This window comes from Pseudopipra pipra, chromosome 1 (genome assembly GCF_036250125.1).
Source record: "Pseudopipra pipra isolate bDixPip1 chromosome 1, bDixPip1.hap1, whole genome shotgun sequence".
NCBI lineage: Eukaryota > Metazoa > Chordata > Aves > Passeriformes > Pipridae > Pseudopipra > Pseudopipra pipra.
Window position 1 is genome coordinate 42,329,516 of NC_087549.1, and position 19,125 is coordinate 42,348,640.

At 38.9% G+C, this 19,125-nt stretch overlaps 1 long non-coding RNA gene across 1 annotated transcript in view; it reads right to left on the reverse strand.

Moving 5' to 3' along the window:
• Nucleotides 1–17,409: 17,409 nt before the first annotated feature.
• Nucleotides 17,410–19,125, reverse strand: part of LOC135417240 (uncharacterized) — a 35,115-nt gene continuing 33,399 nt past the window's right edge. Inside the window, exon 5 of the long non-coding RNA XR_010431983.1 lies at nt 17,410–18,499. This is a non-coding gene — a long non-coding RNA (uncharacterized LOC135417240). The remainder of the gene's footprint in view (nt 18,500–19,125) is intronic.

Sequence of the window (19,125 nt, forward strand, 5' to 3'; positions counted from 1 at the left end):
TTGAAAATAGAAGGCTTGGCTTTCCTTTCAGTAATCATGATAGCAAAATTAAATTCATATCTCATAGACATTAACAGCTTTGACAGTATTGGAGAAAAGCAGATCTATAACCCCTGAAACCATGTTTTATTTTTTTTTTCTATATATTGCTCTTAACTAAATTATCATTTTCGGGATTCTTTTTATTATTCAGTTCCATCCCACCTAACTACTGTCAGTTTTGCTAATTAAAAAAAAAGTTAGCTGTTTGACACTATGCTTTTTTGCATCTACAATGAAGTCTAATAAAGACTGAGGAGAAAATTAGTAATTTTCTTATGGGAAAACTATGGCTAACTTTCACTGGATCATTTGACAAGAAAATAACACTAAGTCGTGCTCATTTTGGTGATTCCATACCAGTTTCTGAGACAACCATTCTGCTTATGGATCAGCTCCTTGAAGAGTTGTCTTTACAGGAAAGGACTGAGAATGCCCAACTCCTGTCAGATAAGAAGGGACTTGCTATGTCAAATTGTAACTTTGAGAAACTGTCAGGGAAAAACATCTGAACGGGAAATACAGTTAGATGGCTTTTAGAGACAATCTGGTCTTTTGTACCATATTTATGAAAGACATAGCTATATTTTAAAAAAATAATTATAAAGTGATGGGTAAGAAAATTTCTTGTAGAAAGGGAGTGTTGATCAAGTTGCTTTTAATTGAAGCTTGCAAACAAGAATAAATTTCGAATTTAATCTTTATTACGGTAGTAGTGATAAAGCAGTAGTACAGTACACTAAAGATTTTATTTTTCCTTATACCTGGTTGAAGAATATGCAAGTGTCCTTCAAGGAAAATGAGAATTGAGCGTTTTATTAAGAGAAATTAATGGCTATTCTCTGTTCTGATGGTTCTAGCTGAGGTTAATGGTTGCAGAGATCTGAGTCTGCAAACACTAACACATAGAACTTACTTATCTGCATCGACTTATTTTCATTGTCAGGACTCAATAATGGTGTCTTTATACAGTTTTTAATAATAAACAACAAGCCTGATAAAAAAAAGTTAGAAAAAGTCTAAACTGAACCCGAGGCATTGCATAAATCTGCTGATACTGCAAAGTCAGCACTCACTGCATCCATGAAAGAAGATGACAAGGGAGACAAACTGGGCTTCTAACTATGGAAGTTAATTAGCCCTATTTTTAGCAACAGAAAAATTCACCCAGGTTTTACTTTACAATAATTTAAGATTGCAGACCCTCACCTCAATTTCTCCCCCACCAAAAAAAAATTAGACATGGAAAATTTGGCTTAAGACCTTAAATTGAAAAAAAAAACCACTTCAATAAAATACTAAGGCAGTTTAAAGGATTCACCCATATGCTCCTTCCAGCCATATATGAAAAAATATTTCTCATGAGATTATAGACAAAGACGGATTAATTAGTAAGAGATAATTGTCATGCATTGCACAATGCATTCATGTCCCTCAACTCAGCACATTTTACTGAATGATAATGCCAACTGCATAGATTATTACTGGGCAAAATTACATATGCATGATGCCTCTCAATTTCAAGACTAGAATCTTAAGGGGTTTGAATTTGTATCAAGGCACAGGAGATACTGATACAATTTCTGATGTGGGTTCATTCCTGACTTGAACACTTTTTAGTTCAGACTATTGATAATGAATATGGGTGGATTTGCTTCTGAATTCCTCAGCTTTGGGAACAAGCCTATTGGAAAGGTCATCAGTGAAAGCTGCAGGTGAACATTCCCTCTGAAGAAGAAAAGCTGTGATCCCTCTGAATCAATACAAAGTGAGAATTATAAGGAAGGCTTCTAAACATTAAAGGAGGAAAGTTCTGGTACAATCTTTTGATAGGAAAGAAAAAATTTTGACTTAAATTTTAGATGAAGCTAGGTTGGTTCATGAAAATGCTCTGTGGTGTGGTTACCTGTGGCAGCAGAGGACTGTAGCCCTAGAGGTCTCCTCCAGTCTTTTATTCCTGTATTCACTGGAAAAAACCTATTGACATCATTGTACCTGAGAGCTGAATTTGTCCTGAATTTGACTAGAAATCTCTCTCTTCAGATGCTGAGGTCAGATCTGAAAATACGGCCTTCAACTCTTCTGCTTCTTTAGCCATGAAATAGGTATGCCAGTTATGTACTACACTAGGCAATAGCTTTTTATGTACATTTGCAAAAAAAAAGAGTGATAGGGACAGAAGAAGCCATGTCACTTTACTGTGTCTGGACACAGTGCCGTTTGAACACAAAACAAAATCCATAGCAGAGGGTGTTTGTGAAAGAGGAGCCAGTCCTAGCAGCCACTGACTGAAGAGAAATCTCTGGCAATCTTTAGCTGGGATTGTCAGACAGCTCTAAGGAAATCAAGGGCAGGTATCTTTATTATTAAGCAATAAAGCTCAAAGGCAAAAAAATATGCTCGTGAATATCATCTCTCTAACCATCTCTGATAAATTAACTGTCTTAATCCCTTTTCCCACTCCTATTTTCCACCCGTCCCTTTTTTTTTAAAGTGACTACACCCTTTCACCTGCTTTGCTCTCACCCCTTGCCAGCTTCAGTGCTTAGAGCAATTCAGAGAGCCCTGCCAGCAAGCCTCCAGTTCCGCTCGCTCCTGAGCTGCTCCATCTCCCATCTGCTGCTCCACAGCCTGTCTGAAGAGACTGGGAGTGGCAAGGAGGCAGGTGGAACACTCTGAGAAGGCAGACGGAGGGAAGCAGCAGGTTCCCAGCTGGTAGCAGACGGAATAGGATTTAACTTTTCTCCCACGAGACCTGAGTAACCCATAGCTAGATGGAGTTGCCCTGCAGACACTATTCATTTTCCAGAGACATCAAAGGTCTAGCATGCTACATTTTGCACTGCTTCTTCAAAAAAGTGTGATGCTATTGAAAAATCTAGTAAATTTTCATGATAAAAAATTGTAATTGCCACTGAAGTGATATTTAATAATTTTAAACAAAGCTCTGAGGCATTCTAAGAAAAGAAATATAGGACAAAAAATTCTTTTGTAATATAATACAAGCCCCTCACTGAATAATATGTTAATGAAAGTTATTTAATTCATTAATGGAACCTAACGAACATTTAAACACGCTATGCCTTTGGCTGTCACAGGGAAATATTCTGGTCAATTAATGCAATCAAATTAATTAAGGAACAGCAAGGAATCTATTTTTTTTTCTTTACACAAGCATAAAAAGTTATCTTTTCAAAAATTATGCCTCAAAAATGAAGAATAAGGATCTTGTATGTATAGTGTTTGTGTCTGAGGCCACTCACATTTAGAAGCTCACTAGTTCATTGCAATTACAAATCAAAAGCTTTCCTTTAATACTCATATTTGTGGATGTAAATAGTTGCATTGCTGGCTCCAAACCAAACCAGGCTACAGACAAGTGGTCCCTGAGATCATAGCAGCATAGTACAATATATACACAATGTATATATTGATAGCAACAACCATACACAGCATTTCACAGAAACTCACATTTGCCTATATTTACCTAGTGCACTAAAACACAGCAAGAATTTTCCCTGTGATCTTGAATTAAAAATTGAGAGCTATTTTACCAAATTTATTTTCCAATCAAATTACTAGAAAGCAAAAACAAAAAGTTACAACATATAAAAGAAAACATAATGTCTATGAGTCTCATAGAAAAAGTCTATCAACAGCATCAGTTTGGGTAAAAATTTCAGAGAGGACAAACCTCCTGGCCTTTTGCTTGCAGCAACTAACCATCTCAGTGAAAATCATAAAACTTTCTGGAGTGACAAGTTTGCATGAAGAAAAATTAGATATGAATCATGTTTATTTAACTTTTATTTAAAGATGGCAATAACTCCTTTGCATTCTTTGGCAGCCTAGGGCTGCTTAAAAGTTACACCTGTAATTTCCATTAGATTAATAAGATTATGCCTACTCATTAACGTTTAGTGTATTAATGGCTAATTATGTGTCTTATTATTTAAAAGTGGGTGCCCCATGCAGGTTGTGTGGGGGTATGGGAGGAAAGGGATGACTGAATTATAGAGAAGGTTTATGTGTGTGAAATGAAAAGGTAAGGCTGTATCTACAAGGGATTCTTAGAGGTTAAATATTTCATGTTAGGAGGATATTCATTACAGTATGTTTAGATTAAATGAATGTGCAGGTGGAATAAAGACAAAGCACTGATATTGTAACTTGCAGCAGCCATTTGCTTCAAAGATTCTCGTGATATCACAGTGGATTTCTTTAGTACCAGTTTCATCTTCTCTTTAGAGCATTCACATGTGCCCTATAGCATGTAAAAGCATAAGATGTACCAAAAAAAAAATTCTATTCCTGGCTTGTCTTCTGAGACAGTATTAAATTCAGGTCATTCTAACTGGAGCTATACAGAAAGTGCAACTGCAGTCGTTCTTCAGAATAGAGGTGTTGAAATGTGCTGTGTAATGTGCAGCTATTTTATCCTGGGGAAAATAAGAATGTATTTTAAAGTATTTCAGGTATCAATACTATTTAACCATTTAAATGTTTAACAACATTTCAGTATGTAGCATTTTGGTCCCTGGATTAAAGCAAAATTTATTTTGAAATTCTCTTGAAGTTATTTCTCAAGTAGTAAAAAATCTTCCTCAAAATCTTACCCAAACTCTTGTTATTCTTTTTTTTTTTAAATTGATAGCAAGCCAAATAACCCATTCTTCACAAAGTCCTTTCTCTTAAGCACAGAATTCAGACAGGGCTTGGCCTGCTGAACCCCATTTAATCATTACTACCAAAGCACAGTTGTGGTGTCATGCAAAAGATAATGTCACTGAGTCTCTAGGTATGAGAAAGACGATTTGTTTGACTTGATTTTTTCCTAATAGCACTGAGAAATCCCTTTAGGCAGGATCTTTTTTTTTTTTTTTGCTTTGTTTTAATTTTTCCTTAAGCAAAAAGGAGTGGGACTCATTTGTTAGGTGTGTGAGACTTTGCAGGTCTGGTTTTACAATACACCATTTAGTCTTTGGTGAGGCTTGTTAAACTCTGAAAGAAAAGTCATGCATTGACTGAGTGACGCCACCCTGAGGTTGATTCCCAAGGGAAAGACTTAGTCTTGCCTTAGAACCATTAGGGTGACCGAGAACACCTTCTAGCAAGTGATAGCACACCAAACCTTGGCAAGCTGCATAATAACATTAAACCCAGTGATCTAATTATTCACTTCTAATATAAAGGGCAGGGTTCCATGGGAAATCAGGAGCAGGGCTGAGAAATACATTTCACAATACAAACGGAGGCAGTTTGTCAAGACTCTAACCTGGGAAAATTACCTTATGAAGCTGTCCTATGCATCCACTGTGCCTAGTTCAGAATAATTTAACATTTATGCAGGGAGGATCTTTAAAGCACTACATTATCAGCCTTGAACTCCTTGTTTAAAATATCACTTTAATTTGTTTTGGCTCAGAGGTCTTTAATTTTTTATTAATTATGGATATATATAATTTAAATATATAGATAAATATGGCATAGGAATTTAAACAAACCCCTACTGACCTGCAATATAAGAGAAAGTTACAGGTAGAAAAGTACTATCTTTCATATAACCCAATGAGAAAGTCAGCAGCACTCAAGATGGCATATAAGGTTTTTCTTCAATATCATGATCAATTTCCAGTGTTCATGATCATTTCTTCATTATTTTTTTTATTCTGTGTAACCTAGTGCATTTTTAGGTAACAAATTTTTGCTGTTTAAAGGTACACATTTACAAATATATCCTTAAATACAAACTGAAAATATTTGCATAGTCAGTCATTTGTACACCTACAACCTTGGATTTGTTTGCAAAGGAATAGCTACACATGCCAAAGAAGTGACTGTTCTATACCTTCTATACACGGAAAAATGGATTTTTTTTTGCAAGTATATTTGAAACTGTGGAATATTTGAACTGCAGCCCAAGTAATTACCTGAGCAGTCTACTGGGAATGTACATATTAAAACAAGTTGTAAAATAATCTCTTCCAAATAGCTATTAAAAACAAAATTACAGATCCTGGGCCAGATCCTCAGCTGTTACAAATTGGTGGCTGTTACAAGTCTCTTTGACTTCCCATGTGCAAAGTTTGTGCTCCAAGAGAAATTTTACAGTAAAACTACAAATTACTGAAAAATGAAGTTCAGAGTTGAAGCTCAGGTGGTATTCACACCATCTCCTTCAAATTCCTTTTGGCTTTCAGCCTGTTCTCTGAATCACGCCTGCCTTCTCTACATCGGCAGTAGGAGGAATCTGGGTTCCTCCAAACTGCACTGTAACAGATGGCTAAAGTAGTATCAGTCAGACAGCATAAATGCCCTGAATACCACAAAAAGGTTATGTCTTCCGTCAGTGTAACTGAATTGCTAGAGAGACTCTGCTTTCAAGTAAAAAAAAAAAAATAAAAGAGTATCAAGCCATTGCATTGTAAAGGTTGTGGTTATTTGCAAAAGCAAACCAATTTTTGCTCCAATTTCTGCATCATTTTCTCATTTCTCTGGGATTCTGGTAATTAAAAAGTGTTTTGAATGTTGTCTTGCTGTCTATAATAAGAAAGATTTTTATTTTCTTCTCTAATGATGGTCTAAATCTAGTGTAGTAACCAACTGACTAACACAGGGAAATCCCAATCTTTCAGCTCCATTGTATAATTTATACAATATGTTCAACACTTTCCCACATAATAAATGTGGGAATCCCTTACAACCAGTCCAAGGTCTGAGGTTTGTTGTATGAATCATGTTCACTGCATCCTGGCTTAACCACACCCCCAACTACTTCTGCTGGGAGCCAAAGAGTTACTGCAGTCACCACTGGTAGGAAATACCATGTGCGAAGGCATTATTTACAACAGGATGCAGTGAAGATGAGAGCCAGAGTCTGATAACTTTATCTCAGGGGTTACCTGGGAAAGACTGCTCTAGGTCTATTTAAAAGAGTAACTTTAAATAATGAATAAATTAAGAGATATTATCATTCAAATATTACTTCTTGCTATGACAAATCTTTCATGTAACCCTTAGCCAGGCTCTGTTTATTTAAGGTGATGCTCATTTGAATAGTTTGGGAAAGAAGTGCTTTCACTCTACCTGTTATTCAATTTGACAGTTCTTTGCAACACCGGAGAGTCATGTTTGAACTTGTACAGAGAAATGTCATTGTCTTCAGAAAAGATATTCAAGATACCTCAGATAATGTTCACATGCATTTAGCCTCCCTGACTGGAAAATTAATGTCTGGCAGAAGTTTTTATGTAGGGCAGAGGGCAAATGACAACAGGTTGTCCCATTATTAATGCAAAACGGGCAGTTTTAATCAGCCTTCAAAAACTAATGTATACTTTCTGAATTGTGCTTAGTACTGGGAATTGAACTAGAAGGTTGCCTGTAACATAGATGTCTCCACTATACATTTATTCCTACTGCTTATAGCCCTCATAGATGCACAAACACATCATTGGGATAATCACCTCTTGGTCTTTTCTCTGTCAGACGTATTTCAGTTATTTTATACTATATTGTCAGATGAATCGCAGCTCCACCTATTGCAATCAGGAACAAGAGTTTGTCAAGGCTTTAGACACTCGGCTAAATCTGACCACCCAATTTTGACTTCTGCTCTGAATCATCCTCTGGAAGAAGATCCTAGATGCACACCTGTCTGTTGACTCCAGTGGGAACCAAATCTAAAGACTAGTCAGCTAATCCAGGCACCTAAATCAGAATCTGGATTGTGAATGTTAAATAAAGCAACTCACTGTTACGGGGGGGAGGGGGGATTAAGAACAGAAAAATTTCTTTGCTACATTTGTAAGAGTGAGTTTTTTAGAGCATTTTCCTTTCACTGAAGCTAGTGGGAGGAGGAATTCATAAAAGGAATTGCTTTTGCACTAATATGAAAAGGTGCACTAGTCACTACTTGTTCTGTTGAGTACTGTGAGTTTGCCTTGTCTGCATTCACTGTATGAAGCAAGGGGGTCAGAAATAAGCATCCTGAGTTTGGTTCTTATCTACATCACTGATTCAGTTTGTAATATTAAGCAAGTCAAGTAAGCGGTGTCAGCTAGGCACCACAGATTTTCCCACATCACAGAAATGCTGTTTGACTGAATTAATTTATGCTTATGAAGCACTTAAACTTTTTTTTGAGAAGTCAATGTAGTAGTATGAAAAGGAGTTTCTCACAAGTTCCAGAGGAGCTGGGATCCAGAGGAACTGTGGCAATTAATCAGCGGTATTACAGAGTGAGAGCACTGCGACTCTTTGAAAGACAAGCATACACAAAAGTTAAGAAATTGTTTATTCCAGCCGTAATAGGAAACTTTTGTATATAATTTCCCTGCTTACTCAGAGGCACTCTAACATCTGTCAGGCCAGGCCTAGTACTTAGCACACAGATCTGAGCACAGAAACACATGCCCCATTTCCTGATAGCAGCTTGCCCGCCACTGCTGCCAGTCTCAGGGACCACTCATAAGACACCAGGCTCAGTTCCACCAGTGCACAGTTGGGCTTCATGGACCAAATCCAAACTCCTGCAGGTGTAAATGAGAGCCACACAATCTGTTCAATGCCTTTAATGAAATTTCAGTTCTGATTACATGGCACTCTCTTCCTTTTAACCATTCAAGAAGGGATAAGGACTGAAGCCAAGAGCTGTTCACCTTCCGCTCCCTGTTTCTTTGAGACACACAGTATGTCGATCAGCATCCTTACCAACAGCTCTGAACATCATTCTCCCCTCCTTCCCATTCAGACTGTGACAGTCAGGTCAAACAACAGTCACCACTACATTTAAAGATGTTCAGGGGAAAGGTGTTTAAGGGGATCCACACTTTTCTTTTAGATCCCTGATTTCAGTCAAAATCTCTTCAAGCTCTGCAACAGAAAATCTGCATCTTCAACCCCAACACCACCAACCCACTCTTCTTTCTTGTATTTAATCATAATTCCTGTTCATTGAGTTGTTCTCTTCTCCTGGGTTTATACATTTGTGCTCCTCTCCGCTTTTACTCAGAATATTTGAGCATCTGGTAATGTCCAATGTTGCCAAGTTTTCCTATGAAAGCAAACATGCTCAGAGTCCAACAGTGACACTAATCACTGTAACAGACAATTTCAAATATTGTATGTCCCTCCTACACAACAGGGACCGCTTTCCCAGCCCCCCCCCCCCCCCCGCACTCTCCCCCCCCAAAAAAATTATTAAAAACTGAAAAAGCTTAGAACTATCCAAAAACATGTATTTTAAGCCAATCAGGAAAGCTATGCAGTAGTTTTAATTTTTATTCTTTATATATACAGACACACCTACATGGGTTCACACATCTATACTTCAGAGCATTTTATCACCTCAGTCATAATTTAGATTTTTTAAAAGGCATGCAATGCAAGGTATTGCAAGTGATTGCAGTCTATTTCTGTCACCCAAAGACTTTAGAAACATAAGCAATGTTGTATTCCATATCTGCTCTATTTCCTTGTCTTTCTGTATTACAATACATTTTGCACCCTGACAGAGGATTAATCACCTGATGGGAATACCACAGACTGCAGAGATCTGCTGGGAAATGTATTTCTGAATGACTTCACACTAGTCAGAAGTTCAGAATGTCTATGATTTATTGTTTCTGGTCAATTTCTCATTGCTGTTGAGAATTTAAACTAGTTCAGCTGCTCCTAGTGATGAGGCACAGAATGCGAATACAAGGCCACAGTAACTGTGTGAAGCTCAAATTTGGAAAGGAGCTTTTCCAAAATACGCAGAGAAATGATGACTTTAGACCTAAGGAGGAGAAGAGCAACTTACTTTTCAGCTGTTTCCACATTCCTTTCTGGCTGTGTTGCAAAGCCTTATACATGGCGGGGGGGGGGGGGGGGGGGAAGAAAAAAAAAAGAACAACTGTGGCCAAAACCTGAAGTTCTCCTTCAATTTTCATCGTATTTTTACATGGCAAACTACTTCTCTGTATACTTCTATGTAATAAGATACACACATGGAAGAGCAGAAAGAAAAACAAGCCCAAGATGTCGGGATTGCTCTTTGGCATGTTCAGGATGTACCAACTGGAAGCTGAAAAAGAGAGCAGTTCAGGTAACTGTCGGACAGATGGGATTTATATACCCAGGAGTGTAGAAATCCTCAGTTGGATCAGTCAAAAGCAAAGGCAGATGGCAACATTATACAAGTTGTACCCTGAATAAGAATCTCAGGTACAGAGCCCTGATCAGAAGGAGTGAATGTAGCTTGGCTGACGTGCTTCAATGTCTCAATGTTTCAACTCATATTTAAAGCATTTTTATTTCCTAATATATTCCTCATTGTTCAGTTTTGATATTCAGTGCTATGCTCCTCTTCAGCCTTGTATATGGTTAGTAATTTCTTTGGGATCACAAAACTATAAAAGCCATGTTTATTCATACAAAAAAACACTTTACATTTTGCAATCTCTAAATGTACTTGTGAAAATATACATCATCTTCTCTGTCCCAAGAAGACTTTGTCTTCACTGAGCAATGTGATAAAAGGACTAAAAATATTCAAGGTACTTGCAGTGTTTTAAGTGTCAAAAAGTAAAACACATTTGAGTGTGCATGTGAGCAAGGGTCTGACTCCTGGCTGGTTTGCCCCTGTGCAAAGGTGCCATAAACTCCTTCTGTTCTGATGTGAACAACTGCAAGTGACAATCCTAAGCAAAAGTACTAGAAAACTGAGGTTATCAACCACTCAACCAAGCTACTAAATCAAGTACCTATTTACCTGTAGTCATATTTATACAAATGTCAGACTTACAAATTTGAAGGCACAACCAAAAGAGAGAATTGTCCTAGTGCTTGATTTAGGAGAAAAGAGGTAGTGTGAGATGAATAGGTTAGGCTTTCTTCCCTCTGTCATTCCCCTAACAGTCTGGATGTGCCTGTCCTCCATTTTGAAAATTTATGTGTTCCCTGCAACGAAGAGAGGTTTCATCTCCTTTCAGCTATCACAGTCACCTCTTTCAGAAGGTTTGTTTTTCCCAAATTCTTTGAGAAGGAGTAAGTGAAATCTCAGTCCCACTGAAGTCAGTGGGAAACTTGCCATTCACTGTAAAAGAGACAGATTTCAACACAAAGTTTATATCCATAGAAGACCAGACTGAATATAGTCCAGTGTTTCTGAAGTGCTTTGAAGTAGAGAGTGTTGCAGCACTGAAAGTATTGGTATTATTAGTATTGCAATTGAGTGCACGACGTAGAAGAAAAGTAGAAACCTCAGAGTGAACTGGAAGGAAACACTGATTCTACAGATCTTTCTCAGAGGTCAGTACATGGCATTTTCCTAAACAGTTTCCTTTAAAAGTGTCTAGTAAAATTCTCTTTCAACCTAAGTACCTTGGCATGTTAATCAGAAACAGATCTTCCTACCAAGTACAGGCATCCTGATGGAAAGCATCCTATCTTTTCCTTTGCATAGTTTTTGTAGAGTTTTATTACTGCTTTCTAAAGATTAACCGAAATATGCTACAGAGCTTAATTTTTTTTTTGGAAACACTGCAAAAGCCCAGCCTGGAAGGGAGAAACAATGTTTTCCTTTCAGCCTGTCTATTCTTCCTCTGAACTACAGTGTGGCCTGTGCACTTCACTGGCCCATGGAAAAGAAAGCCTGGGATCCAGTATTGTTGGCAAAGGTAAGCTCTTACACTACTTGTGGTTGTCGCGTATGTATTACCACCAGACAAGAGAATGGATGATCATGAAGGAAAAAAAGTCCTCTCCCATGATCTCATTAACTAGTTTATTCTGCCACAGACTCATTCAAAATTCTTTTCAAGTTACATGGACAACACGGCAGTCAGGAAATGTGTTAGCTGCTACTAAAGAAACTAACATTTGGGTTTGGCTGTTGTTTCATCCCGGTATCCTCAGATCACAGTCCCTGCAGTTCCCCCAAACATCTTGCTCATTAGAAAAGAACGCTCCCCATAGGGTTCTGGGCACCCAGGGACTGATCTTCAACTGGTGCAAACTGTCAGGGCTCCGTTAACCTCAGGCAACCCAAGGTTTTAGGCTTCAGAGGATTTATCAGCAACTCAGCAGCTGTGAGAAGAGCACAGCGTTAGGTCAGAGAAGGAACAGGCCAGCAATTGTGAATCAGCCATTGGCACACTCAGCTCAGCTGAGAATTCCCAACCATAGCCTACAGAAGGGAGTTGTTACATCTTGATTAATTTCAAATCACACTGTCTTCTTTCAGTCTCTACCTTTTTTGGTTATCTCAGTGCACAGCAATGGTCCCAGTGGTTGAGATCTGCACAGTTGTGTTCTTGACTCTGATCTTAATCATGTGGCCTGTGATGGAAACAGTGACAAATTACTGCTATCAGTCAACTACAACGAAAGGACAAGCTCATATATTTTTCTAAATTTAATCCACTGCACTACAATCCGAATAAAGGCAGTGATATAAAATACACTATTAAATACTTTACTAACTATTTAGTAGGTTTAATGGCAGCTAGAAAGAAATTTGAAATACCATAACCTAAGAATTTTCTGAAAACAGTTTCTTCTGTTCTTAACCCAGCTTTCAGTCACTAGCAAACTATTGCTGCTGAGACACAGCACATTAGCACTGTATCAGTGCACCTATACAGTTTCTCAAATGGAATCTGGAATGGATACAATTTCTATATGAGCAACTGTGATCACATCTATCTGCATGCAATCCTGTCAACACCTCACTTGATGCTCATGCAATTATGTTTCAAGAAGTCTCTTAGTCTCTCTGGGTACTTTGGAAAATGAGACCACTTCTTTGTAAATTGAAATCTGTATGTAAATGCCCAACTTTATATAGATAGATTTTAAAAAAGTGGCAACAGTGAATAAGTGTACTAATAAGAGCAAAACAAAATATAACCACCTATTTAAGTATTTGCTATAAATATATATGTATTCTCTATTTAAACTTACCAGTAAAAAATGGTATGTTCGGATGTAACATTTCAACCAATAAAAACATTCCTAAAAGAAGATATGACATGCTTTTCCACCATTTATCACAGTCAAACACAACAGCTGCATCTGTTCAGGGCAGTTCATATCTCACTTAGTCCTACTTTTCATGGCCTGTGACATAAAAAAGAAGGTACCTAGGCCCACTCTCCTTTCTTAGGAAGATCCACAACATTGCATAAATCAGCATTTCCTTCTTGCAGCACTGCTCTTGAGCGTCCGTGGGTGACTTCAATAACACAAATTCGTTCTTGACTCCAACAGAACAGGCAAGGGGAGAATTTAAAAAAGGAGAAAGATGGACAGAGAAGTATTCATCCCTTTCTGTTCCCTCAAAAATCATACAAGCAGCTTGGGCTAGAGAGACTTCAAAAAGTATATGTTAGTATTTTACCATTCTCTTAAATGAGCTGTAACATCCTTATGGGTTTTAGCGGGGTCAGGATCTCACTTGCTCTGCTTTTCTTCATGACAAAGAAAGTCTAATGTTTTGCTAAATTAACTTTTAGTGGGGCTACTTCTTCCTTTTCTGACATTTAGGGCAGCAGAAGACCTGGTGCTGCTAAGAGCCCTTTGATGTGTCTACAGCTTCCAGGTTCACTCTGCCTTTGGGGGTCACACTTGTTCACAGCCCCATTACTGAACATCACCTCACAACACGTCTTCCCTGCCTTCCCTACTGGTGGAAACACACAGGAATCCTCTAGAAATGCATCCTGCCTTCTCAGTAGCTCTGGAGGCCTGTGGTGGGTCGGCTCCCCTGATCAGCTAGAGATTTTGTTTAGAAGGCTACTTTATGCTGTTTATGTTGCTGTCAACACCAAAAACCTAACGCTGCCACCTCATTGTTTACATACCTCTGCTGCAGGATATTATAAGCCTCCTCTACCAAGACTTCCCAATATGTGGGGGTGCAGCTTCTCTTTTTTATTTTTACAAAGTTTGTTAACCACATTACCATAAGATATTCATTCAGATTTCACCCAAACATACCTCTTGCTGTCAGTGTTTAATTATGCCTGCATTCCTACATAAAAAGAGCTTTTGCCAAAATAGAGCTTATTACAGAAGATAAGGTCAGGCACATCTTTACAAGAAAAGGAAGCTTTGGTAGCTTCTGTACTTCTGACAAGAATAAATTTCTAAATGCAAGGGGAAAATGTAGAAAATTGAGCATGTTCTACTGGTGATAAATCACACTATTGAAAGTAGTACTTTTTATATATCTTTCCTAGGAGGTTTAAGAGTACATATTTAATATGTGTGTATAAAGTATGTCCCTGTAAGACTACAAAGTCTTTTCAGACTTCCATTGAAAAATACTGTGCACTTAAGATCACTCTTTTTAAAGATTCACAGCTCAGAAAATATTTCAACCAAGGTTTTCTTCCAAGCTGGGTATCAAGCTATTTGACAATCTTCTTCTCAGTTTGGCTCATATATGTAAACATCTGGAGAAACATTATGTCCAAAGTTTAACCACAGATTTTATATCATAAGATAAGCATACATTTTAAATACTCATTTAAATCTTAAAATACTGAAATCTCATAAATTCAAATATGGCCCTAGTCTCCCAAATATAAATGTCCATTACCCTTTCAGGTAGGTTTAGAAAAATAACACGATCCTTCAAACAAAAATACCAGACTCTACTGTATTTAGATTGATGGGAACAGCAGCAAGCCTCATGATTTTTCCTCACCAACGTTAGTCTTAACTCAATTGTCAGGTTTGCTGTCACCTCCAATTTAGATTCCTGTGAAAGGTCATGCAGATCTAAGGCATTGGCTCGACTTTTATTGTACTGGGACATTGTGGTTAGCTTCAGATTCCCAGTTAGCATTCTCAGTAACCACACTGAGAGGTAGAACTGAAATCACACTGAACAGAGCTATTTCCATGATAGCAGCTTTTGAAGTTAAACTTGTGCAAGTTTATGGGTGATAAGAAACTGCATCAGCTACTTTGGCACTTATTTTGGTCACATTCCATTCAGCTGAACAGAAATTAAATATCAGTTAACCTGCTGCTTCCCAAGACATCTATATAGAACACAATTTGGTGTTCTCAAAATGAGACTTGGCATGTTATTTTCTTGTAGGACATCTGTCTTCACAATACAGTTTCAGTTTATCCAAAGGTTCCTATGTTTCTGGTAGTATCAGAAGTAAGAATCAATAATTTGGGATATGGTAGTTTAAATGGATCGCCAAAGTTCTTTCTGAGACACCAGTAGGAAAGTGGAGCAGAATTTGGCTCACCATATTTTCACTTGTAGACCTCTAAGTACCCTAAAAATGCTTCATGATGAAGATAATAATGAAGCATTGGCAATTAACTTCTTTTGTTGCTGATTGCCACAACAGTACTGTGATGTAATTCACCTGTGCTGTTTGACCTAAAGGGGAATTCAGCAGTTGAAGCTGATCTGTGTTCTCACAGATCTGCCCTATTACCTGACATTACCTACTGCTGCATTAGAGAAGTGTAAAATAATTTACATATAAATATAAAACTAATTTTATACAAAGCACTCTGAACAAATGTCTTCCATTATATGCTTTAAGAAAAAAAAAAAAAAGCCATTTTATTTGGCTGGAAATGCTTTGATAAACAACAGGTCTCGTTGACTGCAACATTGAAATGCTCTAATGAATTTTTAATGTCTTCAGTTGTTTAACTGTGTCTTATTACAAAGAAGCTGAAGACACAGAAGCATGATGTTTCTTCCACTGGCACATCTAAGAAATCAATAGAGCCATGCCAAGAAAATGTTCTCCTTTCAAAACAAGACTCCAAAACTGAACTCAGGGGAAAAAATAAAAAGCATTTTGTCATGGTTTCTAGAATTAAACTGCTGCTGTTGATTTGAAATGTATATTTTCATTTCTTCAAAATTACTACACTTTGTTCTGTCCTTTACCTCAGTATTTGCATGATACTGCATCTGTGGTTGGCTGGCAGGTGGCAGAAACTAACTACATTTGAAGAAAAAATTAAAAGTCAGGGATCTCTGACTGCACAGACAGTAGAAGGGAAATTCTGCCCTTATAATATACATGCCACTTCCCCACGAAGTTAAAATGTGATTTCGAAGATGATGATGTGCTTCACTTACAGCTACCATTGCACAGACTTACCAGCTGCAGAGATCTCTCCACTCTGCTTAGTAACCCCATACTGATTAAGAAGATTGAACTGAGAAAGTTAACCTTAAAAGACTTTTTTCAGGTCCTTCATTTACTATCAACGTCCCCATGTCTGCTGCAGGTTTTGAATCTCGTATGCAGTCCCGAGCCATAGGAACCCAGGCACATAAAGACAATAAATCATTATAGACTCCTCAAGCATTCTGCTGTTTGTCTGGCGACCGACCCGCTGTGCTTTGAGAAGCCTCCCAGCTTGCCTGGAGGCTTTCTTTGCTGGAAAAACCTATGTATTATCATCACCAGCAAAACAATGGAGTTGGCTGCTCATGCAATGGTAACCCAGTGCACCAGCAGAGAGGAGAGCCCCACACAGAGCTTGCAGAGCAGCCATCGTGAGGAGTGTAACACAGGGAGGCCCACGGAGTGCTAATGCACGTTGGGGTTGCTGTGCCAGTGCTCCACTCAACAGGCCGCATCTCCTGGCAAAGTGACAGGGTAGTATTAGTGCTGGTCAGAAAGCCAAGCTACTTGCTCAGCTTCCTCATGTAAGGAGAGGAGTAATACAGCAGGGATAGGAAGAGCTTCAAAGCCTGAAAGGACATGAGAACTTTTTCCACAATAAAAAAAAAAAAAACAGTTAAAAAAAATTAGAGGTGTTTCTTCCAGCAATGACTTTTGTGAGCACAGTGAAGAAGGTCCCAAAGTTCACTCGCCCATAGATTTCCCTGAATGAGAAATAACATGTAGAAAGTGGGTGTCTTCTTCCCAGAACACACTCCAGAGTGTTTGAGTATGTACCTCATCCTCCCCCACATTTGTTTGTTTTATCCATCTGTTATTGCCCCATATTTGATTATGAATTGAAAGCATTCTCCTGAAGCTGCACTCAGCTTTTTAAACTGAAGTGTTTGAATAAGGCTTGTCACTACAGGAAGGATATAGAGGGCATCACATTACCCAGCTGCCTCCCATCACCCTTTCCCCCCTCCCTGCACCTCAGGGCCAGCAAGCAGTTTGGATGCAAAAGGGGGAAGCTCTAAGCAGCTGCTACCTCTTCCCTGTTTCTCCTGCTGAGCAGCCTCTAGGCAGAAGAGTGGCTCTGTTGCTTGATTTCAAGTTGAAGGAGCCTGAGGGCAAACAGAATGGTTCATTGGGCTGTTTAAGCCTACAGTGGTACATTAGTAGAGGATGGATTTCCCCCCCCATCCTACACAGCCACAAAGGACAGGCAGACAAATATATGAAGGAGGGGTCATGTGGCTCCCCAATTCCCCCTGCCCCAGCCACAATGCCTGATTAAAGAAATTATCCTAAATTTTCCCAGATGAATATCCCAAGGAAATGCACACAGTCCTAAAAAGTATTTCTTCTGGAAGAGTTTGCAGAAGTAGGATGTTTTGGCAGTACTCTAAAGCTGGGAAGTCCCCCCTTTCAGGGGACTTTCCAAGAAGGGGCATTTGAGGGTGATCTTCACTCTCTCTGCACTGGCTGAACTGACATATGAAATAACCTGTTGAAGTCTTGGGCTATAAAGGAGCTTCCTTGCTCCAGCCAAGTGTCCTGCAGAACAAGCTAAAACTCTTCTGCTTGGCCTAGAGCAGACTTCCCTGCTGCTGCCAGAGTATGACAAAAACCATCAGGCTGCATGTAGCCAGCAGAGCTGGGAACATCCATATTGCTTGTGCACTGTTCTCAAGGGAGAAGAATATAAATCTTCTAAATGTACAGCCTTTTTCTTAAGAAGTTGTTTGGGTTTTTTCCTGGATTAGTCCAATAAGCCATTTGCATTTGGTAATTAACTGTTACAGGGGCTGTTTCAGGTAGCAAATTTTCTGCTTTGTTCTTCACAACATGAGGAAATTTCTTTTAAAAACAAGTTTTCAACTTCAAAGCTTTATAACCTGACACGAAACACAGCACACACAAACCACCCATGCTTCATGTTTTAGCCATTTGCAGAGCCCAAAAGCAGTGTGGAGCTGGATAACAGTAAGGGGATTGAAAGAGATTTTCTGTGTGGGCTCCTGCTGCAGCCAGATTAGATGAGGGAATTAGAGACAGGGTGCGGTTCCCACCTCGAATGCCTCTCCTGCAGTTCACAGACCTTCGCGCTGCCTTATTAACATGCACTTCCCTCTCTCCTTCCAACTATGCAAACTGCACCCTCTTCCAGGTCCCTCCTTAGCTTAAGGGTGCTGGCATGTTCTCTGCTGACTTTCTGGAACCCAGGGATTTCCAATTATTTCCACATCCTCCTCCTGTTTCTCTTCTGGCTGTGGTGCCTTTGGGCTGCCTGCTTGACTTCCCACTTCTCAGATCTGCAAGGCAAGGGCAGAAATGCCAAAAATTAAGAGAGAAGAGTAATATTTGAACAAGGCAGAAGGGAAGAGGAACAAATATAAATTGCCTGAGGCCAAATCTGTTTATTCTCTCTATCTTGCCCCTTTCTAAAAAGGCAGCCTTCTTGTCTCCTCAGGTTCTTGTTAAGCTTCCCAGCCATCTTTTATTTAACATCCAGCTCTGTCTCTCAGTTCTTAGGAGGCAATGAGGAGTGTCTTTTTTGCCTTCAGGCACAAAAGGCTGCATCAGGGTGAGGTACAAGCAGCATGCTTTATTAGAGTAGGTGGCACCACACAGTGCAGCACATTTGAGACGTTTTGAACATACTATTGCAACGTTTGAAATTCTTGCATTAGGTGACATCTTACTAGACCAAAAGTTGATCCCAATCTCATAAGCAATTGTTGCAGAGCCTGCACCAAAGGCCTCTCCATCACTCAAGTCTGGCAGTTCCCTCATCGAGATACCAGCTTGGCCCATCAACACAGCCCTACCTCACTCCCTTGGCTTTCCAATGCTTGTCTAACTGCTTTTCCATTTTGCTGTGTATCAGAGATACTCATCACACTACACCTTCCAGACTAGAAAGCTGGTGGCTATAAGC